This window comes from Oryctolagus cuniculus, chromosome 2, assembly GCF_051225735.1.
Source record: "Oryctolagus cuniculus isolate XC-2025 breed Fujian yellow rabbit chromosome 2, ASM5122573v1, whole genome shotgun sequence".
NCBI lineage: Eukaryota > Metazoa > Chordata > Mammalia > Lagomorpha > Leporidae > Oryctolagus > Oryctolagus cuniculus.
Genome location: NC_142868.1, coordinates 87,959,857 through 87,985,475, shown reverse-complemented (window position 1 = coordinate 87,985,475; position 25,619 = coordinate 87,959,857). Strand labels below are relative to the sequence as shown.

The following is a 25,619-nucleotide window of genomic DNA, read 5'->3' as shown; positions in this document are numbered from 1 at the left end:
CACCCTTTGGCTGCTCATCCTCATGCTGGTGTCTCCTGATTACACTCCTACCACAGTGCTCGGGGCAGGAGGCATAGGAGTGGGAGGAAGTTGGAACTGGAGGACAGGGAAATGACCGTCATCTTACCCTGTATACCTTCCTACTCTCATTTCTCACACTTTGATTCATGTCTCACTGGCCACAAGCCCAATACTCAGATGAAAGTTGTATAGGGCAATAGGATCACGATGTCTGGTTTCAACCAGGCATTAGGTCATCCCCAAGACTGGGAACAGGGCCAACTGCCATGGAGATTCAAGGTCTCTTTCTACCTCAAAATCAGGGCTCTGTTTCGGAAAGAAACGAGAAAGTAGTTCTTGGGTAAGAACTATGTCAGGAACACAGAGTGGACATTGCACTTGCAACTGCTCGGATAATAAGTGGCATTCTTCCTTGGCCTTTGGCCTTTGAATGCCTTCACTCACGAACTTCAGGTCCCAGCTTGGAACTTGGCACACTATGACCTTCATTTCCAAAGTGAGTGCACTCTCCAGTGTGCATGGTGTAGGATCAACCCTCTCCTCACAGTGTGTAGGTGCACTCCCCAAAACAGCACTGATGGGACATCCAGGAAACGATACTTGATATTCGTATAAACCTTACCATTTTTAAAGTTTTTCATTAGTGTTTTTTCATTTTATCATTAAAGGAAACTTATCACAATTTAGGTGAAACACAGGAGGAAACTGGCTTGTCCTGATGCATTTTGTTACAGAAGAAAATGTAAGCACTTCTGTGACTCAAATCCAATGTCTTCTCTGCAACTGCTGAGGCTGATCCAGCCATAAATATGGTGCAATGTCGACTGGACCTTATAGCGCTTGTTTCCACTGCTCCTAGCCACCCACGCTGGGTTCCATACCAACATTATCTGCATAGAATCCTTTCAGTTATCTCTGAAGATAGATCGGTTTATCATTTTTCAAGTAAAGACCGAATAGGCTTGACCACAGTTGGAGTGTCAGCAGGAGGATTAAATCCAAGCCTGTAACACTCAAAATTTCACATTCTTTCCAACACACTGCCTGTCAATCACGTTTTGCCTGAAGTGAGGGGAAAAGGTCACAGAGAGGAAATAAGATTTGAAATGCTAAATTTGCAAAAAAAAAAAAAAAAAAAAAACTGATCGGATTTACTTATAATCCTGAAGTTAGGAGATTGGACAAATGGTGATTCAACCTATTGTCCTAAGGGGAGTATTTTTGAAAGTGGGAAAGGACCCTGTGAAAAATTATGACAAGAATAAGCAAAGATTGTCCTAGGAAAATCAAGGCACATGGTAGCCCAAACTAGAAACTGAAGAATACTCACAGGAAACGTACCCGGCGGAAAGAAAATCAAACAATACCCAATTTTAGGTTCTGGCCCCCATGTTCACTTTCTACGCTCCAATTCTATCTCTAAGAGACAATTTCCACTTCTCCCTGCACAAAGTGTATCTGAATGGCTTTTATAAACTGTAACTCCCCTTACAAGATTTAAGTCAGGGATAGTTTAGCTTCTTTGTTCCAGCAAATCTTGTTTATCTGCCTTTCTCCTCTCCCCAGCCTCATTCTCGGGGCCAAGCTTTTAGGGAGAGTACGTTCCAGGAGAGCCGTATGATGAAAGAGGTTTATCTGCTCACACGGCTGGGAGCAGCGCATCACGGATCTGAAAGGGATTCTAAGAGCTGGGTTTGTGCTGGTTCTCCCTCAGTGCCCTCTGGGGAGAACGCTCTGGGAAGAAAATTGGCACTCGAGTCTGACAGGAGAGTGGGGAGGTCTTTGTTCAACTCTGGTAGGCTGTGTGGAGCTGTTCTGGGGCTTGCAAGAAATCCAGCGCCTCTCGGTAGGTGCAGGTGTGAGAAGGCAGATGCAACGTGATGGGCTCTTGTGTTTGTTTTCACTCCTTCCTGATCTTGATCTGGCTCCCGGGAAGACAGGGAGGGATGAACAGGGATGCTCTCCCACTTAGTCCAGTTTTCTTGGATTGAAGGAAATCAGGTTGCAGGGACAACATTGACTCTGAATTAGAGTCCGAATCAGAGGGTCTAGAATTGGAACTCACCTGTCGACCTTCAGTGGCAGAGGAATGCTGGGTCTCTGCTCATGTTCGCCTTTGCCACGGCAGCAGCACTTCGCGTTCACATCCCGCCCAGGGGTGGGATGTGGTGCCTGCAAAATCCAGGCTGTTCAGTGGTTCAGCAAGGATGGAAAAACACTCAGGGCTCCCACAAAGCCAGCCTGATGCTCCATATGCTGCTTCCTGCTACTCAGCTCCTGATTGATGAGAGAAGGTGATGAGAGGGGTGAGGGAGGTGGATGAGGGTGTGTCAGGTGCTCCAAATTAGGGATAATTCAGCCTATTAGTCTAATGAAGTCAAAAAGTTAATTTGTAGCTGCCAGCTGTTGAAAGGAAAGCTATAAAGCTCCACAGCCCAGTAGGGGGACACCAAGGCAGCATGAGACACGCACAGGACTTGGAATAAACACAATCAACAGTGTCAGCTGAGAGAAGCCGGCAGTAGCCAGGTGGCCCCATGGAAGAAGAGATAATGGAAATAATGACAATAGGTGGCCAGAGCTCCAGTCCAGGGAGAAAGGAACGTTCCCTTGCTCTGGCACTAGATGTAATCCCTGGCTTACAGCACATTGCTGTCAGTTGGTGCCAAGCATAGAGGCCCCTGTTAGTACACGGATAACACAGTTAGTGTCAGTTCTTCGTCTCCAGCCTCCCCTGGCAATTTATATTCAGCTCCCTCATCCCCTATTTTTTTTTTTAATTCAACTAGATGCTTTAAAAAAAAAAAACTGGCTTATCCTGCACTGACTTGGGAAGTGTGCATTCTAAGGGAAAAGCTAACTTTTGGTGGTCCTGCTGGCAGGAGGGTGGGTCTCTTGTGGGCTCAGTGTTCGGTCCAAGACACTGCATTCTGCTGGCTCATTGCCCAGGCATGTGCGTCAGCATGAACTCCACCTGACTTTTGCCTCTAGAAAAAAAACAAGTGGACCGAGAAGGTAGTAAAAGCACGATGCTTCATAGCATGTTGCTTTGTCTGCAAAGGTTTATATAAAATCCTGACAGGCGCCACGGCTCACTAGGCTAATCCTCCACCTTGCGGCGCCGGCACACCAGGTTCTAGTCCCAGTCGGGGCGCCGGATTCTGTCCCGGTTGGCCCTCTTCCAGGTCAGCTCTCTGCTGTGGCCCGGGAGTGCAGTGGAGGATGGCCCAAGTGCTTGGGCCCTGCACCCCATGGGAGACCAGGAGAAGCACCTGGCTCCTGCCATCGGATCAGCGCAGTGTGCTGGCTGCAGCGCGCCTGCCGTGGAGGCCATTGGAGGGTGAACCAACAGCAAAGGAAGACCTTTCTCTCTGTCTCTCTCTCTCTCTCTCATTGTCCACTCTGCCTGTCAAAAAAAAAAAAAAGGTTTATATAAAATCCACAGACAGCACTGCCCTCAACCCCTCCCCAGCATTCAGCAGGCAGCAGTAATGCAGCAGACCTCCTACTGTGTTATGTGCGTGTGTCCATTCGTGTTCTTCTCCAGTGTTTGACTTGATGCTTCCTCCCCAAGAGAGTTCCAAGTGGCTGGAAGGAAAAGTAAGGCTAAATACATATCTATAGAATGAATTAAAACTATTCTTTAGATGGAAGCCATCACAATCAAGCCTAGTTCTTTTATCTGTCATCAGATATGGAAAGCTGTTCACAGCATGGGTTTGAATATTTAATCATCTCCAAGTTTTTAATTGCTTTATATTCTCCTCTGTCCCTAAATAGTGCTCCCTAATAGCTTTGCAACTAATGCGAGTGCATACTTAACCAGCCTGCTATCTCTGAACTGAGTTTGGGTCTTAACCTTAGATAAGAAAGAAAAGCATCTATTAGCTCAAGGACTGGTCCCGTGCACAAAGATGATCCCCTTGCTCACTGGAAAGTCATGCAATACTGTGTTTGTAAAACTGGGTCTTAATATCCAGCTGGTGATTAATTCTGTAATCACCCACTCCATAGAGTGATTTAGGAACTGGGTAAACGAACTGTGGTTGCTGTTTGGGCTTTTTCCCAAAGGCTGGGGCCTGCACCAGCTGTGTCATTTGTAACGGAAATGAAAAGTTTGGTAACCCTCAGATCTGGCCAGCCACATGGTGTGCATTGGTTTACCAAGTCCTCACCACAAGTTTGCAGTGTTGGTCTTCTCCTGTGAGCTAAGGGGATAATGAGCCACATTTTATAAATATAGAAATGAGGTTCAGAAAGGTCCAGTAAATTGCCTGACATGGCTTAGCTTGCAGGGTTGCATAGCTGTCAACGAAGCCCGAGAGCATCTAGATCCTAAACCCATTCTATCTGTGTTTTCCTATCTGGGCAAGGACTCCTGTTCTCTCAGCCGGGGGTCACTAAGGAAATTTGGTACCTTTGTGTTCAGTTACACTGATTATCTACATGAAACAAGCAAGTTACCACTTGGTCTTACATCAAATAGAACCAACCCTGTAACAATCATGTGGCCGAAAGTTCAAGTTTGCGCTTACGAACATATTTCTATCAAGAGATTACCAAATGCTATCGGAGAAGCTGCCAAGCTAGTAGGACAGTCACTGAAATAAAGGGAAAGGAGTGAGGAAGAGACACCATGCCATGGCTTGTGACTTCACACAACTTAGAGGGCACCAGAGCGCTCGGGGCCAGAGGCAGCTTGCCAGCTACTGTCCCACAGAGATGCTGCCTGTCTCTGTGAATGGGAAAATCGGCAGTAAGTTAGTAATAAAGAAGAAATGTCAATGGTTTCTATCCCTAACTTCAGCAAAAACTTGACCATTTGACAGCAGATTTCAATAATTCAGCAATGCTAAGTTTATCAGGGTTTTTAATTGAATAAGGCAACTTTACAGAATGAAATTTCATTAAAATTTGCAATCATGAATTGATTGGTGGCAGTTTTGATTAAATATGTGGTTTTGATTAACTTGAAATAGCTGATAATACCTTAAAGGTATTAATACTAATTTGTAAGACACGATTACAAATGAACATTTTCTGAATTATGGAAGCAAAAGTACCGAGAGCTTAATATAGACTCAAACTTGAGGCTGTTTCATTAAATCATAACAAACAATTAGAAATTTTGCTTCATCAAATTGTGTCATACATTAAATTGAAGTTTTGAATTTTATTGATTTTTTTTGCAGCACTTTTACATTGAATTTACAAACTTGCTTTAGGTTTACACGAAAGCTGTAAACATAAGAAAGCTGTGAGTTATATTAATACATTCAGTAACTTTTTTTAAAGGCTTATTTGAGAAGCAGAGCCACAGAGGAAGATAGTAAGAGAGGTCTTCCATCTGTGGTTCACTCCCCAAATGACCACAATGGCTGGAGCTGGGTCAATTGGAAGCCAGGAGCGTCCTCTGGGTCCCCCATATGGGTGCAGAAGCCCAAATACTTGGGCCATCTTCCACTGCTTTCCCAGGCACACTAGCAGAGAGCTGTATCTGAAATGGAGCAGCAGGGACTTAAACCAGTGCCCACCTGGGATGCCACTGCTATAGACAGAGGCTTAACCTACTATGCCACAGCTTCAGCCCATTCAGTAGTATCTTAACAGAAGGGTCAGGACTTAGGGTTGAGAGTCATCTTATTAAAACTTTAAAATTATCCATGTATACTCAAGTGTGAAAGAGATTGCTCATTGACACATTGCTTCCTTTACAAAGAAACAAATAGAATCCTAACCTGAAATGAAATCAACTAACATTATAACCCAGCCTAACCCTGGTTAGAGGAGCTGCATTCTAATTTACTTTTCATAGAGACAATGATAGAAACAGAAATTATATGATCTCTTTGCTGTTAAAATACATTTCTATATAAACATCAAGAGGTTTATGGATGCAGGTGTCCAAAGACATGTAAAGAAGGCTGATAATCAAAATGCTCATGCTACTTTCTTTTCCATACGTTCTACACTGTATTTATTTTTCAATACACATGTATGTATAATCAGGGAGTAAAGGTATTATGAAAAATGAGGCTGAAAGTGAAATACAAAGATAGTACGTATGTTACATTTATAAATTAAGATTTTTGTCTACACGTAGGCAATGCCTGGAAAGGACCCTTGGGTTTGGGTTTCTATTTGAAAGATTAAGTTTTGATTTTACAATATTTAGATTTCTATTTTCCTGTGTGATTACAAAAAAAGTCCTGATTTTTAAAACTGTCAGAGGAAGAAAGGGAGTGACAAAGGAATGTTGGGGGAAAAATGAATCAGAACCTCAATTTCAGTCCAGAATTCCTAATTCTACATCTAAAATACTTACTGCAAGTAACCATTCAAAAGGTGTATACTGGATGCCTTAGTGTCAAGTACTAGGAGTACATCAATGTAAGGAAGTAGTAAAACTCCCTGCCCTCATGGAGCTCACAGTGTGGTGGGGAGAGAAATGATAAACAGTACGTAGGCTATGTAGTATGTTAGAGCATTACAAGTGTTCAAACAGAGCTTGAGAGTGAAGCAGGCAGTGGCCAGTGTAGCACTGCTTGGTTTTTCAGCCAGGATGAGGGACCAGGCCCTGTGCATGGTGGCAAGGACGTGTCCAGCAGGAGGAACAGCCAGTGCAAGGACCCTGAGGCAGAAGCAAGCTGGATGTGTTCCAGAAACAGGGAGGAGAGAACAAAGAATTGGAGAAGTTGCAGGTGTTGGAGGGCAGATGGTCCAAGCCTTCTAGGCCATGGTTAGGACGTCTCCATTTACTCTGAGAGCAGTGAAGGAGCTTCTGTTGGTTAGAACCAATTGTGACGTGAAGCGGGATGCCAGTTCTAGTGGGATCACTCTGGCTGCAGTGATGAAAATGCATTGCTTAGGCAGGTAGGGTGGGCAGGCGTGAAGCTATTGCTGTAATCTAACAATATCAGGACCACAAAGGAAACAGATGTACTGAATTGAGTGATTTAAAGAAGACTAAAGTAAAAGGACTATAAGCATGATAGGAGAAAATGACAGGGAGCATCTACTGTTGTCACCCTCAGGCCTTCGTGGTGAGGGAGAAAGTTATTGCAAAGACCCAGAGATAGACAATATTGCCTGACTGGGTCACCTAGCAATAACTGAGACCCGTGGTTGAAAAATACAGCCAGGCTGCAAGGGTTGTATATGGGTGCCTGTGGAATAAACACTCCAAACTTCTCATTCCCTCTTTTTAGGTGTGTTAACTTACTTTTTTTTCTTTTTTCTCTTTTTTTCGCCACCCAGAAACATTTTATTTAAGGAATATAAACTTCATACATCTTACAATTACAACTTTAGGAACATGGCGATTCTTCCCACCCTACCCACCCACTCTCCTACAACTCTTCCTCCTCTCTCTCCTACTCCCATTCTTATTTTTTACTAAGATATATTTTTGATTAACTTTATACACATGATTAACACTGTTAAGAGTACAACAAATAGTATGGAAAAAAAACTGTTCCTCAACAGTTGAGACAAAGGCTTTTCAAAGTCAGTGCTTCTCAAAGTGGCAATTTCACTTCTATAGATTGTCTTTTAGGAGCTCTTTTAGTTATCACAGATCAAGGAGAATATATGGCATTTGTTCTTTTGGGACTGGGTTATTTCACTAAATATGATGTTATCCATTTTCATCCATTTTTTGCAAATGACTTGATTTCATTATTTTGCCACTGAGTATTATTGAATGGTGTATATATCCCATAATTTCTTTATCCAGTCTTCAGTTGATAGATATTTGGGTTGATTTCGTATTTTAGCTATTGTGAAATGAGCTGCAATAAACATGGGGTACATATAACTCTTTCATAGGCTTATTTTATTTCCCTTGGGTAAATTCTCAGAAGTGGGATGGCTGGGTCACACAGTAGGTCTATATTCAGATTTCTGAGGTATCTCTATATTGTCTGCCACAGTGCCTATACCAGTTTCCATTCCTAACAACAGTGAATTAGGGTACCTTTCTCCCCACATCCTCACCAACATTTGTTGTTTGTTGATTTCTGTATGAAAGCCTTCTAACAGGGATGAGGTGAAACCTCATTGTGGTTTTCAATTTGTATTTCCCTGATGGCTAGTGATCTTCAGCATTTTTTCATGTGTCTGTTGGCCATTTGGATTTCCTCTTTTGAAAAATACTTGTTTAAGTCCTTTGCCAGTTTCTTAACTAGGTTGTTTTGCTGTTGGAGTTTCTTGACCTCTATATGTTCTGGTTACTAGTCCTTTATCACTTGCATAGTTTGCAAATAATTTCTCACATTCCGTTGGTTGCCTCTTCACCTTCCTGAGTGCAGAAAATTCCCAGTTGGATGTAATCCCATTTGTCAATTTTGGCCTTGATTGCCTGTGCCTCTGGGGTCTTTTCCAAGAACTCTTTACCTATGCCAACATCTTGCAGGGCTTCCCCAGTGTTCCCTAATAACTTGAAGATATTGGATCATAGATTTAGGTCTGTAATTAATTTTGAATGGATTTTTGTGTAAGGTGTAAGGTTGGGGTCTTCTGCAGGTAGAGATCTAATTTTCTCAGCACCATATGTTGGAGAGACTGTCCTTGCTCCAGACTGGTTTTAACTACTTTGTCAAAGATAATTTGGTTGTAAATACATTGAATGGTTGCTGGTGTTTGTATTCTGTTCCATTGGTCTCTCCATCTGTTTTTGTGCCAGTACCATGCATTTTTGATTATAAGTGACACGTAGCATGTCTTGAAATCTGGTATTGTGATGCCTCTGACTTTGTTTTTGTTGCATAAGATTGCTTTACTATTCAGGGTCTCCTGTGTTTCCATATGAATTTCAGCATAATTTGTTTCCATATCAGAAAAATGTCCTTGGTATTTTGATTCGTATTGCACTGAATCTGTAAATTGCTTTTGGAAATATGGACATTTTGATGATGTTGATTCTTCCAATCTATGACATGGAAGATATTTCCAATTCTTTTTGTTTGTCTTCTATTTATTTCTTTAACGCTCTGTAATTCTCAGGGCTGGTGCTATGGCGCAGAGGATTAACACCCTGGCCTGAGGCACCGGCATCCCATATGGGCACTGGTTCAAGATCCAGCTGCTCCACTTCCGATCCAGCTCTGTGCTATGGCCTGGGAAAGCAGTGGAAGATGGCCTAAGACCTTGGGCCCCTGCACCCACGTGGGAGATCCAGAAGAAACTCCTGACTCTTGTCTGAAGATCAGCCCAGCTCTCATGGTTGTAGCCATTAGGAGAGTGAATCAACAAATGGAAGTCTCTCTCTCTCTCTCTGCCTATCTTTAACTCTGCCTTTCAAATAATAAATATTTCTTAAAAAGCTGCTTTAGCTATTCAGGGTCTCTTGTATTTCCATATGAATTTCAGTATTGTTTTCTCTAGATCTGTGAAGAATGTCATTGGTATTTTGATTGGGATCACATTGAATCTGTAAATCGCTTTTGGTAGTATGGACATTTTGATAATGTTGATTCTTCCAATCCATGAACATTTGAAAATTTTTGAAATTCTCATCATAGAGAGCTTTGACATCCTTGATTAAATTTATTCTTTTTGGAGCTATTGTGGATGGTGCTGATCTTACAAGTTCTTTCTCAGCCATATCATTGTCTGTATACAAATTCTATTGATTTTTCTGTGTTGATTTTATATCCTACCACTTTACCAAACTGTTTTATGAGTTCCAATAGTCTCTCCATTGAGTTTTTGAATCTCCTATATATAGGATCATTTCATCTGCAAATAAGGATAGTTTGGGTTCTTCTTTTCTAATTTGTACTTTTTTCTTTTTCTTGCCTAATGGCTCTAGCTAAAACTTCCAGGTCTATATTAAATGGCAACGGTGAGAGTGGGCCTCTTTGTTGGTCAGCTCTTGGGGGTAATGCTGCCAGCTTTTCTCCATTCAATAGGATGTTTGCTGTGGATTTGTCATATATTGCCTTGATTGTGTTGAGGAATATTTCTTCTATACCTGTTTTCCTTAAGGTTTTCATCATGAAAGGATGCTGTATTTTATCAAATGCCTTCTCTGCATCTGTTGAGATACCCATATGGTTTTTGTTCTTCAGTTTGTCAAAGTGGTGTATCACATTGATTGATGTGCAAATGTTGGACCATCCCTGCATTCCGGGGATAAATCCCATTTGGTCAGGGTGGATTATCTTTCCAATGTGTTGTTGGATTCAATTAGCTAATATTTTATTGAGAATTTTTGTGTCTGTTTATCAGGATAGTGTTCTATAGTTCTCTGTTGCATCTTTTTCAGATTGAGGATTAAGGTGATGCAGACTTCATAGAATGAGTTTGATAAGATTGCCTTCTTTTCAATTGTATTGAATAGCTTAAGAAGCTGTTCAAATTGGAATTAGTTCTTTAAATGTCTTGTAGAATTCAGCAGTGAAGCCATTCCGTCCTGAGCTCTCCTTTGTAGGGGGAGTCTTTATTACTGATTCAATCTCTGTCTTGGATATTGGCCTGTTTATGTTTTCTAAATCTTCATGACTTAATTTTGGTAGACTGTATCTTTCTAGGAATCTATACAGTTCTTCTAGGTTTTCTAGTTTGTTAGCATACAACTATTAATAATTACTGATGATTCTTTTTTATTTCTGTGGTATCTCTTATATTTCTTTTTTAATCTCTGATTTTATTGATTTGGGTCATTTCCCTTTTTTGGGTTAGTTGCACCAATGGTGTATCAATTTTGTATATTTTTTCAAAACAGCTTTTCATTTCTCTGATATTCTGTATTTTTTCTGTTTCAACTTTGTTTATTTTGATTCTAATTTTAAATATTTCTTCCTACTAGTTTTGGGTTTGGTTTGTTGTTGATATTCTAGGTCCTTGAATTGCATTGATAGCTCATTTATTTGGTACCATTCCAGTTTCTTCATGTAGGCAACGACTACTTCCCTCTGAACACTGCTCTGTTGTATCCAATAGGTTTAAGTATGATGTACTGTCATCTTCATTTGTTTCCAGAAATTTTTTGATTTCTCTTTTGATTTCTTCTATGACCCATTGGTCATTCAGGAACATGTAGTTCAGTCTCCATGCGTTTACATATATTCTACAGATTCTTGAGTTATTGAGTTCTAGCTTCATTCCTTTATGATCAAGAAGGTGCATGGAATGATTTCATTTTTTAAAAAAATTCACTGAGGCTTGCTTTGTGACATAGCATATGGTCTGTCCTAGAGAATATTCCATGTACTGAGGAGAAGAATGTGTATTCTGCTACTGTGTGGTGAAAGGTTCTGTAGATATCCATTAGGTCCATTTGATACATAGTGTCAATTAACTCTGTTTCCTTGTTGATTTTCTGTTTGGGATGCTCAAGTAGAGTAAGCAGATAGAACTCCTAATAGACATGACAGACATGACCATTGATGAAAGTAGGGTATTGAAGTCCCCTGTTACTATTGTACCAGAGTCTATATCTCCCTCTATATCTGTTAACATTTTTTAAGTAGCCAGGTGCCCTGTAATTGGGTATATACATTCATTATAGTCACATTTTCCTGTTGGATTGATCCCTTAATCATTACATAATGCCCTTCTTCATCTATTTTAACATTTGTTATGTTAAAGTCTATTTTGTTTGATATTAGGATGGCAATACCAGCTCTCTTTTGGTTTCTGTTAGCACGGACTATCTTTTTTGATCCTTTCACTTTCAGTCTGCATGTATCTTTGTTCCCAAGATGTGTTTCTTGTAAGCAGAAAATAGATGGATCTTGTTTTTCAATCCATTCGGCAATTCTGTATCTTTTATTTGGAGAATGAATTCAGGCCATTTACATTCAATGTGACTATAGATAAGTAATGACTTGGCCTTATCATTTTTCCATAAATATGCCTATTGTTTACTTTGGATTTCCTAGGTACTTTTTTTTTTTTTAAAGATTTTTTATTTGAAAGAGTTACACATAGAGAGAAAGAGAGGGCTTCTATTCATTGCTTCACTCCCTATTTGGCCACAATGACCAGAGCTGTGCCAATCCAAAGCCAGGAACCAGGAACTTCTTCCAGGTCTCCCACGCGGGTGCAGGGGCCCAAGAACTTGGGTCATCTTCTACTGCTTTCCCAAGCCATTTCAGAGAGCTGGTTTGGAAGTGGAGCAGCCAGGTCATGAACCAGTGCCCATATGGGATCCCAGCACTGAAGGTGGCAGCTTTACCTGCTACACCACAGCACTGCTGTAGATACTTTTACTGGGTGATTTTCTGCCTTCACTTTCTTTCATAGTGATGGTTATCTTTCTATGTTTCTATATGTAGCACATTCTTAAGCATCTTTTGTAAGGCTGGATGAGTGGTGACAAATTCTTTCAATTTCTGAGTGTTATGGGAGGTCTTTATTTCACCATCATTCAAAAAGGGGAGATCTGCACGGGACAGTATTCTGGGCTGACAGTTTTTTTCTCTTAAGACTTGGAATATATCTCGCCATTCTCTGCTAGCCTGTAGGGTTTCTGATGAGAAGTCAGCTGTGAGTCTAATTGGAGATCCTCTGGCAGTAATTTTACATTTCCCCCCTGCACATTTTAGAATCTTTTCTTTATGTTTTACTGTGGAAACTTTGACTATAATGTGTCATGGTGTTGATGTTTTCTGGTCATGTCTGTCATGTCTATTAGGAGTTCTATCTGCTTACTCTACTTGAACATCCCTTTCTTTCTTCAAATTGGGAAAGTTTTCTGTAATTATTTCACTAAATAAACTTTCTAGTCCCTTCTGTCTTTCCACTGCTTCAGGAACTTCTAAGAACCATCTGGTTGTTTGATAGTATCCCATAGATATCCAACACTGTTTTCTATGTTTTTTTTTTCCTTTCTTTTCTTTTTCTGTCTTTCTGTCTGACTGTAAGATTTCAAAAGATTTTTCTTCTTGTTCACATATTCTTTCTTCTGCCTCATTAAGCCTGCTGTTAAGAATTTCCACTGCATTTTTTATTTGATCCATTGAATTCTTCATTTCTAAAATTTCTTTTTGATTTCTCTTTATATTCTCAATTTTGGGGAAAATTTTTCATGTCATGTATAGTTTTCTTTTTCTAAAAAATTTATTTGAAAGAGCTATATAGAAAGAAGGAGAGGCAGAGAGAGAGGTCCTCCATCCACTAGTTAACTCCCCAATAGCCTGCAATGGCGGGAGGTGCGCTGATCACAAGCCAGCAGCCAGGAGCTTCCTCTGGATCCTCGCACATAGATGCAGGGGCCCAAGGACTTGGGCCATCCTCTACTGCTTTCCCAGGCTATAGTAGAGAGCTGTATCTGAAATGGAGCATCCTGGACTAGAAATGGCACCCATATGGGATGCTGGCACTGCAGGGGCAGCTTTACCCACTATGCCACAGAACCAGCCCTGGTTTTCTTTAGTTCATGTATTTGCTTCTGATTTTCTTTTTTTGGAGTAATACTATGATTAATTTTCTAAATTTTGTTTCTGTTTCATTTTGTTTCATCATCACATTCTAATATTGAGATGTTTTGTTCCTCTGGGGGATTCATTTTGACTTCTTTATTCTTGTTTCTTGAATTTTGACTCTTATTTTCAATATTTGTAGAGTTGCTTTTTAAGTTTTTTCTTCTGTTTTTATATTTGGGATTATGCTTATGTGGCTTTGTGGGATGTCTGCCTTTTCAGTGGATACCAGGAGGTAGGTGGTAGGTGTGGCCTAGGGGCTCTGGTCAATGCTCTAGGGTGGGGTGACTTTCCAGGGTAACACCCACGTTGGACATGGTAGAACTCCAAAGTCAGATATGCCCTACACATATTCATGTACCCATAGAGGCCCCATAGGGCTCCCACAGACACTGAGACCAAAGGGTGCTGTGGGTAAAGGCACCCCTCTGTGTCTCATGGCTGCCTGGCCACCTTCCCCTGAGCTCTGAGGGAATGGGGCCTGCGGGCCCTTCCCTCCACCGGTAGCACACTAGAGTCCCTGGTCTAACACCTGCCCACCACTGCTGCCAGCACTGCGTTCAGGTGTCCCGACTTGGCTGTTACGTGCACATCTGCAAGCTCTGAGTTGGACTGATTTAAAATGGCGCCTGCCCCTTCTCAGCCGGGTCACAGGTTCTGCTTTGAAGAGATTGGTTTGAATTAGCCCTCCCCCTCCACTTCCACCAGTACCACTGGCAACCGCCAGCAACTGCCGGCTATCTGCCGGCTCCAGTCCGAACCCACGCCATGCTTTCTCTGGCTGTATCCCTATGGATTGGCATAAACCTCCCCTTGCCATCTCAAAAATGCTGCCAGTTCTGGCTCTGGTTCTCTGGGTGCGCATTAGTACTCACCATGCAGATTCAACACATTTCCTCTCCTCCCGCGGGGTTTCAGGAGTGGTTTTCTTCCCTCTTCTCTGCTGAGTGTGTACCTCATACCCTATTCTTTGCACTGCTTCTTCCTAGCCCTGCAAAGCATGCTGCTCCCTAATCTGATACTTTACTTCCAAAAAGCCAAGCCAATTGTTAGGAGAGATGTTGAGAAGGGGTGGTGTCCTAGAATGATTTTGAATCTGAACCCCAAAGCCCTAAGAATGAGTTGGATTTGGAGTTTCAGGGAGAGAGAAGAATCCAAGGGTGTTGGGCTTGAGAAATGGGAAAGGTGAGCTTGCCTGAAATGAGAATGATCCCAAGAAGAAAAAGGTTGATGCGGGAATGGAGACATAGAACTCGGTTTGGGATGTGTTTTATTTTGGTTGCTGGTTAGACCTCCCAGAAGTCAGATGCACATCTGCAGGTCAGGTGAGAGATTAGCTGAGAAAAATAAACTGGGGAGTCAGCAGCATGCAGACGGTATATGAAGTCCTGAGACTACATGAGAGCAAAAAATAAAAGGAGGGGAATGGAAACAGGAGAGAAGAGGTCTCCACACCCTGGGCCACTTTGTGGTTCACATATAACTTGATCCTCACAATAATTGCATCATATGATGATTACTTGTAGTTCATAATTGAGAAAGCCAATGCTCGGACATCAACCTAGTGGAAAGTCACACTGCTCTGGGGACTCAAATCAGGATTTGAACTTGACTCTGAACTTCAGACTGCCTCTCTTTAATATTCCAAACTAAGCCACCCATGATATTGCTCCAATTTCTCCCTGTCTTGTAGCTTGGGCGAGACTGAGTTCGCTACTCCCTGGGTCCCACTCCAAGGTCCTTCTCTGGTTCACTTGGATTCTGCTCTGCTCCAGTACACACCTGCTGGAGGACTATTCAGACTCTGGCCTGAAGACCTAGGAGAGAGAAAGCAAGCAGAATTCACTAAAACAAGAGGAGGAAAAATATAGGAAGCCATTATGTGGTTGATATAAGATTCTATTTAAGAATATAATGGTCTATATAAGATATAGTTATAATAGATATAAGATATAATGGTCTATATAAGATTCTATAATGCTAATGTGAAAACATCTGGGGGGCTGGTGCTGTGGTGTAGTGGGTAAAACCACAACCTTGGGTGCCAGCATTCCATATGGCATCGGTTTGAGTCCCTGCTGCTCCACTTCTGAACCAGCTCCCTGCTAATGTTCTTGGGAAAGTGGCAGAAGATGGCCCAAGTGCTTGGGCCCCTGTACCCATGTGGGAGAACCAAGTGAAGCTCCTGGCTTTGGCCTACCCCAGCCCTGGCTGTTGAAGCCATTTGGGAAGTGAACCAGAAATTACTGTTTCTCCCTGTCTCCCTATAACTCAGCCTTTTTTTACTTAAGAGGTAGAGTTACAGACAGAGGGAGAGGCAGAGAAAGGTCTTGCAACCACTGATTCACTCCCCAAATGGCCATAACAGCTGGAGCTGTGCTTATTTGGAGCCAGGAGCTTCCTCCAGGTCTCCCACTTGGGTTCAGGGGCCTAAGCACTTGGGGCTGTCTTCTACTGCTTTCCCAGACCATCAACAGGGAGCAGGATTGGAAGAGGAGCAGTTAGGACTCCAAAAAGTGCCTATATGGGATGCTGTCACTGCAGGAAGATGCCCAACCCACTGTGCCATGGTGCCGACCCCTCAAATAAATCTTAAAAAAAAAAAAAAAAAAAAACTGGGAATCATTTCAAAATGTGTTGACCTCATCATTGAGGGGGTAATCTTACAATTAAGTTATGCCAAAGGCAAAACTGATTTGCATATATTAGTAGATATATTTGTATATATGCAAACATGCAGGAGTTCTTCAAAAGTTTGTAGAAAATGTTCATTAACTTTTCTTCCATACCCACCCCACCAGAGACAGTGTTGGTCTCTTCCTCTGGTTCATTCCACAAATGCTTGCAGCAATAGGCCAGGTCAGGCCAAAGCCAGGAGTCAGGAAATCAATGGGACCTCCCATGTGCATGGCAGTTGCTCAACTCCAATCCCTTGAGTCATCACCTGCTGCCCCCCAGGGTGCACATTGGCAGGAAGCTGGAATAGGGACCATTGCTGGGATTCTAAGCCAGGCACTCTGATGGCATATGAGCATAAATGGTATCTTAGACGCTACACCAGGAACCCATCCTTGTTCATTATCTTTTAATTCCATTTGTCCGTGAACTTTGTGAAACAGCCTCAAGTGTACACAGACATCACGCCCTACAAGGTACTGAAGGATGACAACAATATACCACTGTATACCAACATGCAGAGTGTCTGTGGTGGAATTGACAAGTTTTAAAGGTGACATCATGAATGGAAGGGGAGAGGGAGTGGGAAAGGGGAGGGTTGCGGGTGGGAGGGACGTTATGGGGAGGGAAGCCATTGTAATCCATAAGCTGTACTTTGGAAATTTATATTCATTAAATAAAAGTTAAAAAAAAATAAAGGTGACATCAGAATCCATTTCGGCATAAACACCCTGGATATTTTCTACTAGTTAGGCTAATAGAAGGAAATTTCTTTATGACACAAGACCATGAAGCCTAGAATCTAGCATGAATCAGCTGATAAATCCAATAAAAGCGAAAGTTTTTCTGTTCAAAACCAGTAGAACAACATGAGGACTAATGCCTGTTTTTACTGCAAAATACCATGGTATGAAGTAAACAAGACAAAGCAAAATTTTGTAGACTAGACATAACTCATACGACCCTGACTCTAAACATAACTTCAAATTTTTTCAAAGATGCTGAGAAAAACATCTAAGGAAATTACTGTACACTTTTTTAAAAAAATTTATTCATTTTTTTGAAAAGCAGAACCATAGAGAGGCCAAGACAGAGCACAGAGAGAGAGAGAGAGAGAGAGGTCTTCCATCCACTGGCTCACTCCCCAGATGGCCATAATGGCCAGAGCTGCACCTATCCGAAGCCAGGAGCTTCCTCTGGGTCTCCTACTCTGGTGCTGGGACCCAAGGACGTGGGCCAGCATCCACTGCTTTCCCAGGCCATAGCAGAGAGCTGGATCAGAAGTGGAATAGCCAGGACTCGAACTGGTGTCCATATGGGTACTTCAGGCAATGGCTTCACTCGCTACACCACAGCACAGGCCCCACTATTATACATTTATCAGTTTTGATGAACTTCATCATTTACTTTCCTAAAAGTTAAAATTATTTTCAATGAAATAAAGCAGGAAGCACAAAAGAATGGTAAGAATTTTATAGTGGTTTGGATAATCCTGTGTCAAAATACACAAGTGCCTATGCTACTTCCCTGTCTAACCAATTTATACACAAGGTTACATCAAAATTCCAAGGAAAAGGGAAACAAGTTTATTGGTGTCAATTTTTAAATTCTGCATACAAAGGGTCTTCCAAAAAATTCGTGGAAAATGCATATTATGAAAAAACAGATTTCAAAAATTTTTCCAGAAAAATTTTTCACAATTAAGTCCCCTCAATTTGATGACAGCTGAGGAAAAGTCAGACCTTACCCCTAGTAATTGCATTAAAACCACAGCTTGCATTATTCTAGAGTTTCCACTGGAAAACCAAGTTGGCTGGTAAGCCCCATGATTAGAAAGGTAAACTGCTGTGTGTGTTGGGGCTCCCCTCAAATTTGTTGCACACCAGTATTTTCTCTAAGCATTGGTTTGTTCCAATAAAAGAAAGCCATTCAAACTTTGCCATTTCTGCTGCTAAGATATATGAAGAGTTCTCTTCCCCATCATCAATTCACACTCGCCCAGCATGTAAGATGCTATTCAAGACTCTCCCTCCTAGAGTCTGGGTGGGAGAAAATGATTGCTGTGCGTTCACCTGTGCCCCGCCAGCTCGATTGCGTGGGGAGAAGTCAGCAGAACTGCTTCAGGTCCAGCTGCTTGGGCTGGTGTTGAAAAATGTTGAATAATCAAATTGCCCATTTCTGCTCAATTGCTCTAATTTATTATCCCAGACATTCTGAATGCTAATGAAAACTACCTATCATGCCAGTCTATGTCACTCTACTTTATGATCTTATTAAAATCTCGGCATTTCTTCACCCAATGACAATGAGTAGAGAGTGGGACAGCTGTCCTCCTGCCTTCAGTGTGGTTCAGACGCCCGCCCTGTCACCGCTAACGGCTGAATGATTTAGACCAAATGAGCAGCCTTGGAGTGATATTTTTATACGGTGACAGGATTATATAACTTAGAGAATGGCCATTAGTGAATACAAAGGGATAAGCAGAAAGGGAAGCAGGTGAAGAATGGGCAAATAAATCTTGGATCTGACTCCTCATAATAAAATGCCCTTCATGTGGAGATTTAATGAGCTGCTTGTCGCACTGAAGGGGAAGAGGAGCTTACGCGGTTGCCCAGTCTTCCTCGCTTTTCTCAAGAATCGCCCAGTGACAAAGGGGAGACCAGGCGTGTGCAGTAGCAACAGACTCTGGCTCCATCTGGTCAACACTGGAGACAGAGAGTGGCCCCGTGGGAGCAATTAGCATCCCTCAGATCTCCAGGTCTGTGCCTGGCCAAAGAACCCAGGAGTTCCTGTTGCTGACCCAGATGGGATGAAAGCAAATGGACTGTCAGCCACTTAGGCTTTTCAGAGTGTGTCAGTTTTTGTATCTTCTTCATTGAAATGGAAATAACTGTTTTCACGGCGGCATATGGTGGGAGCTGTTCAACAGAGAGGCCCAAAGCTCTCTCCCCTGGGGCAGGGAGGGGGACAAAGCACAATTCTCCATCTCAATATGGTTATTTAATATTAGCTAGAAAAATAACACTATTAAATCCATGAGAAGTATCGCTACTATTTTCCATTCAAAAACTGCGTGAATTTGTTTTCCTTTTGGGTATGAATCATTTGTAGAAGATTGATTTTGGTATTTATGTGTGTATATCAACTACCACTTCTCAGATTTCTGTGCCTTTTAGTTGAGCAAACATGAGCCTTTGTTTTAGAAAAGGCTCGTATGAAGTTGTGTGGGTTTTATTACATGTGTCATAGGAGGTCTGTGTGTATAGCAGGTAACTTGAAGCTTGTGAAGGGAAAAGGAATTAAGATTATGGTGCAGAAAGTTTTGAAATCATGCAGTTTCTTTCATGGCATGCATTTTTCATGAAGACCTCTTGAAGGCACAGATTTAACGGTTTCTTTTGTACCAGAACAAACTTATGTTTTACATTCATTTTTATGAAACTTTTGAATTTTTCTCATATGTCCGTAAAAAGGCCCATAAGCTCACCAACTTATGGAGCCTGAGCTGTATTCCTGTAGTTGTCCAACCATACGTCTGTAGTACTGATAATCCCCTCCTGCTGACTGGCAAAGAACTCAAGTCATTGCTCCACGTAGTCCCAAGAGAGCTGTAAGCAGGAGATGGGGTTAGTTGCACATTATTTGGCGATTTGAACTAGACCTCTGCCTAACCTGCTGACCCCCTAACATTTAATGCTTATCTCAGTTGATGGCACCTACACCTGCTCAACATAGGTGATGCCCTTCCTTCTATCTTCTCTCACACCTTCTACCCAGACTCTACTCACAGATCCCTGGCTTCTGTGCTAACCTCTTCTCTCTGAATGTCTGATGTTCGCCTTTCTCAGGGTTGTAAGGCAACTCCTTCTTGCCGCTTCTCTGACTTGATGATTGTCTTGCTAACATCCTAATTGTGACTAGCATGTTAGTACACAGACGGCTGGATTAAGATGTGTTCACACATGGCCTAGGTGTACTAACACAGACTCTCCCCTCCAACTCCTTCTCTTTCACGTAAAAGCCTTCCCTGAAATGTGGCTTCAATCAGGGTCTATTTAATTCCCCACAGAAACCTGTGCGTCTCTGATCCCTAGTTGAGGTCAATACTTTGGTTCTAGCCAGATGATATGAAAATTGTGGATTATGAGTGGTGTTAGTGGTGATGGTTAAAAAGATGCTAACTACACACTCTTGGGTAACCTGGATTGAGCTGTGTCCAGTTGGAAACACAACTAGATTGGGGGAGAGATTAGAGAAAGGTCAGATGAAGAGAGCAGGTGAGTCTAAAACTAGCTTGCCCTGAGCTTAACCAACTTATCTGGACACTCACTAAGAGTCAAGCAAAACAGGAGGAAACATTATAAGCATTAGCTGTGTAATACCAAACTTAAGCCCCATGATCACATCGATACTGATAATGGAGATGTTACATTCTCGTATCTTTCATCTTTCAGACATTTAACCAAAATATGACACCAATGGAGATATGGTTGCTTTTTTATTTTTATTTTTTGGTATCATTTGCAGTTCAAGTTTGTGACTTAGATGTCTGAAGGAACCTATGGCAGATGCCAGAAATAGAATATCATTTTTAACTAATTAGAGAGGTAGAGAAAGAGCGAGCTCCTATCCACCAGTTCACTTTTCAAATGCCCACAATGGCTGGGGATGGGGGACACAAAGCTAAGAGCTGGGAACTTAATCCAGCTCCCAACTACGTTAGCCCTCACCACTGCCTCCCAGAGTCTGCATTAACAGGAAGCTGGAGTCTGGATCCAGAGCTGGGACTTGAACTGAGGCATTCTGATAGTTACTTGGGCATATTCATAGCTAGACTAAACACCTGCCCCACAAAACTGTTTATTGCTAGTCTCTTGGAGTTTTTAAGTTCTACTCACTCACTAATGGAAGTAACACTGCTATAAAGGATACAGGCAGGATGTTGCGTGAGTTCTCACTCACTAGGCTGAAATGAAGCCCGTCTTGTCTGTTTCAATTTTCCTCAGTGACTCTGTGCATAGAGAGATGTGTTTATGTTGCATGTATGGGAGAGTGTATGTATGTATATATCATCATTGTGATTCACCTGTGAAAAATCTTCAGAGACTAGACTAGTAATAGTGGCCTTTAGAGGCAAATTCCTTTTATTGTATATGAGAGATGTACAATAGATGAGAGGCCATAGATGTCACTGCTTCAAACCTGACTAATGCTGTCTCCTTAGCTGGGTGCATCCAGGAATACCTAGAGAACATTGTGTGGAGTGACATAGAATACACCTGCACAATAAGAGAAGCCAGTTTTGTTGTTGTTGCTGGCCCCCTGTATTAGCCTATTTTTCATTACTTTAAAATCCCCAAGAGGAACTTCTTAGGGGAAAAAAGGATTATTTCAGCTTACAGTTTGGAAGTTATAGTTTAGGATCAGGCTCCCCTATAGCCTCGTGCCTGGTGGAAGCTTGTCATGGCAGGTACAGAAGAGTGATCACGTGGTGATACAGGAAACAGAAGCTACGCCAAACTTGAACTCAACTAATCAACCCTTCCTCAAAATTCTCCCTCCAAAGGCCCAACCCCCAATGACTTAACGACTGCCCACCAGACCCACCTGTCAGATCCCATAATCAAATCAAGTCTTCACCCTTAATCTATCAACCTGTGACATAAAGACATCAGATTTTAAACATCTGCATGAGTATTGGGGTGGCAGGTCATAACCCATATCAACTACTTCCAGGCTTTTCCAAGCCACCTCCCACCCTCTGCCATACAAGTGGAGAGGCGCAAGATTCCATCAAGAGCTTTGTTCAATGCATTTCCATCCATTAGGTGCACATCCATTCCAAAGAACCCATTGGCTAGTAGAAGGAAATGAAATGTTGAGAGAAAATGCAAAATACCAATAAAGACAATAAGGCAGATGTCTAAAGGAGAGTAGAGGAAAACAGGTTGCCATTTCTTCAAATTTTGCCATGTTGGCAATCATTTCCTTTGCCAACACTGAGGTATTGCATTAGAAATGTGGAGTCCATAGACTGAGTTTGACAACATTGAAAGATCTGTTCCTGTGTTGGCATGGAGCTTAGTGACAAATCAACGATACACATTCAAAAACAGAACCACCAAAAGCAACACACTGAGACAATAATCAACTCCAGAGAAGACAAAAATGGTACCCGCAGACATTGTAACACACCACCCACATGGCTCAGCTGTACACACTGAATATTTAAGTAACACTAGGCACATAAAAGTGGCAGTGGATTTATGTGGAAATTGTAGTCTAGGTTAAATCCTAATCTTTCATTGAGGTGATTTTTAAATATCTAAAATTGATTATTTAAGAAGTAGCAATATTTAGAAGCAAGGGGATAAGTAGAAGAAAACCAAGAGTTCAAAGACGCTGCCTCTGTTGATTGGATTGTGTGTAAATGCTGCTGCTTATGATTAGAATAAGTCTTGTAGATCAGCTGATCTTTTCCAAGTATATACATGTTCGAAGATGTTGATGAAAATAACTAAATGTTCTTTTTATAAGACTCAAGGACAAGAAGAATAAAGGGTTTTAAAATTAAACGCAGCGCGCTGGCCGTAGCGACCATTTGGGGGGTGAACCAATGGAAGGAAGACCTTTCTCTCTGTCTCTCTCTCTCACTGTCTAACTCTGCCTGTCAAAAAATAAATAAATAAGAATAAAAATATATTAAAAAATTAATTTTAAACTCACAGAACAAAAATTGTGATACAGCACTGTGAGTTTCCATGTGTTCCTCACCCCACTCCCCTGTTAACACTGCATATTAGTATATTTGTCACAATTAATGAAACACACTCAGATTCCTCTATTTTATAACCCAGCCTCCTCTTATCCCGTCCATTCCCCAGCTTGTAGTAATTAACTCTCTGTTCAGATTGAATGAGTGTGTTTTTAATTTTAGCTCCCAAACATATGAGAGAATAATGAAGTTTCTCTTTCTGTTTGGCTTTACAAAACATCATATCATCCAGTTCTAAACATTTTGCTGAAAATGATAGGATTTCATTCTTTTTTTAGAGCTGAATCATATATATGTGTATATATACTGCATTTTCTTTATCCATTCATCTTATGATCGGCACCATGGTGAATTCCATGTTTTGGTCATTGTGAACAGTGCTACTATAAACACCATGGAGCAGGTATCTCTTTGAATGGGTTTCTTTCTTGATTTCTCTTCTAGCAACATCCTTATTGGCATATAAAATGCTATTTTTCTATGTTAATTTGGTATATTGTGACTTTCCTAAATTGGTTTATCATTTCCAAAAGCTTTTTTATGGGGTATTTTGGTTTTTCCATGTACAAAATCAAGTCATCTTAAACAGATGGAAAGTTCAACTTCCTCCTTTCCAATTCTGATGTCCTTTATTTCTTTCTCTTCCCTAATTCATTTTGCTGATACTTCCAGTACTGTGTTGAGTAAGAATGCTCAAAGCAGACATGCTTGACTTGTTCCAGATCAGAGAGAGATGCTTTCAGCTTTTTGCCTTTCAGTATCAAATTGGCAGTGGGTTTTTATGGTCCTTCTATGTCTCATTGGTTGAAGATTTTTTTTAAATCATGAAGGAATGTTGAATCCTGTCCAATGCTTTTCTACATCTATTGAGACGATCATATGGTTTTTGTTCATTCTGTTGATATCATTTATTACATTTATTGATATTAGAATGTAGCCATCCTTGCCTCCTTAGGGTAAGACCCAGTTGATTCTCATATATGATCTTCTAGATGTAGTGTTAGATTCTGGTTGCTAATATTCAGTTAAATTTTGCATCTATGTTCATCAAGAACATTGATCTGAAGTCTTATTTTTGTGTTGTCTTTGGTTTTAGTATTAGAGTAATGCTGGCCTCAAAAAAAGAATTTGGCAGAGTTTGATCCTTCTTCATACTTTAGAATAGTTTTAGAAGTATTGCAGTTAGTTCCTCTTGTGTTGACATTCAGTTGTAAAACCATCAGGCCTTGGACTTCTCTTTGAAGAGAAACTTATTGTTTCAATGACATTACTACTTATTGGTCTACTTAGATTGTCCTAAATCATCCTGGTTTAATTTGGGTAGATTGTTTGTATGCAGGAATTCATCCATTTCTTTGAGGTTTTCTAGTTGTTAGTATAGTTGGCCTTAGTAGTTTCTTGTGATCCTTTGTATTTCTGTGGTATCATCTCTAATCACATTTATTTCAGTTTTTCACTTTTTAGTCTTGCAAAAAAGGTTTGTATATTTTGCTTATAATTTCAGAGAAAAAGCCTAACATCATTTTGTTGATGATTTGCGTTTCCTAGTTTTAATTTCCTTATTTCTGCTCTGAGCCTTACTATTTTTTTCCTTCCTGGTAAATTTGGGTTTGGTTTACTTTCTAATTCCTTAAGATGCAATGTTAAATTGTTTACTTGAAGTATTTAGTTTTTAATTGGCATAAACTTCCATGTTAATACTACTTTAAATGTTTCCAACAGATGTGTTTTAATTCAAAAGACTAGTTTTTTTTATTCAATGATCCTTTGGTCATTTAGGAGCATGTTCAATATTCATGTATGTGTAAATTTTCTGTATTTTGTTTTTAATATTATGCCTTTGTGGTCTGAAAATATATATGACAGGCTTTAAAATTTTTTAAATATACTGAGACTTCATTTGTGTACTAATACATGGTTTATTCTACAAAATGTTCTATGTTCTAATAAGAATGTGTATAATCTAACTATTGGATGAATTATTTGTAATTGTTAGGTTTATCTTGATGACCAGTCCTTTGATGACAGTGGAATATTGAGGACCCCCTTTATTATTGTATTGGAGTCTATCTCAAACATTAGGCTCCATAATATTTATTTTATATATTTAGATGGTATTGCATTACATGCATATTTATTTATGATTCTATCTTCTAGCTTAATCTTCATATCAATATATGATGTCCTTCTTTGTCTCTCTTTGGGGTTCTTTAAAGTCTGTTGCATCTAATATGAATATAGTAGTATATTCAGTTTTGGTTTTCACTTCCATTGTGTATCACTTTACAACCCTTCATTCTCAATCCACGTGTATCTTCATCTGAGAAGTGAGTTTGTTATAGGCAGCATATAGTAGGTCTTGTTTTTTCATCTGTTTTCCCAACCTGTGTTTTTTGAGTGGAAATTTAATCCATTTATGTTCAAGGTTAATAATGATGGGTAAGAACTATTGTTATTTTGTGGATTCCTTAATGATTGAAAGATTCTCTATTTGCTTCTGTCTCTCTTATGTTTGGTAGCTCTCTGTCATGATAAGGTTGAGTTTTTTACTCTTTCTCTTTTGTGTATCTATTAAGTTAGTGAATTTCATACTGTCAGTGTTTTCATGTTTGTTATCATTCTTAAGGATTTGCTTCAGAATTCCTGTAGGGCTGGTCTCGTAGTGATGAATTCTCTGATTCGGAAAACCATTATTTCTTGTTACTTTTTAAAGGATAGCT

At 40.7% G+C, this 25,619-nt stretch overlaps 1 long non-coding RNA gene across 10 annotated transcripts in view; it reads left to right on the top strand.

The window, feature by feature from the left end:
• Positions 1-25,619, top strand: part of LOC149127876 (uncharacterized) — a 140,868-nt gene that overhangs the window by 34,225 nt on the left and 81,024 nt on the right. Inside the window, exon 3 of one of the 10 annotated variants that reach the window (XR_016230035.1) lies at positions 9,025-9,043. The exons of the other annotated variants lie outside the window; for them this stretch is intronic. This is a non-coding gene — a long non-coding RNA (uncharacterized LOC149127876). Of the gene's footprint in view, positions 1-9,024; positions 9,044-25,619 lie in introns of those variants that run through there. 10 annotated transcript variants of the gene reach the window in all.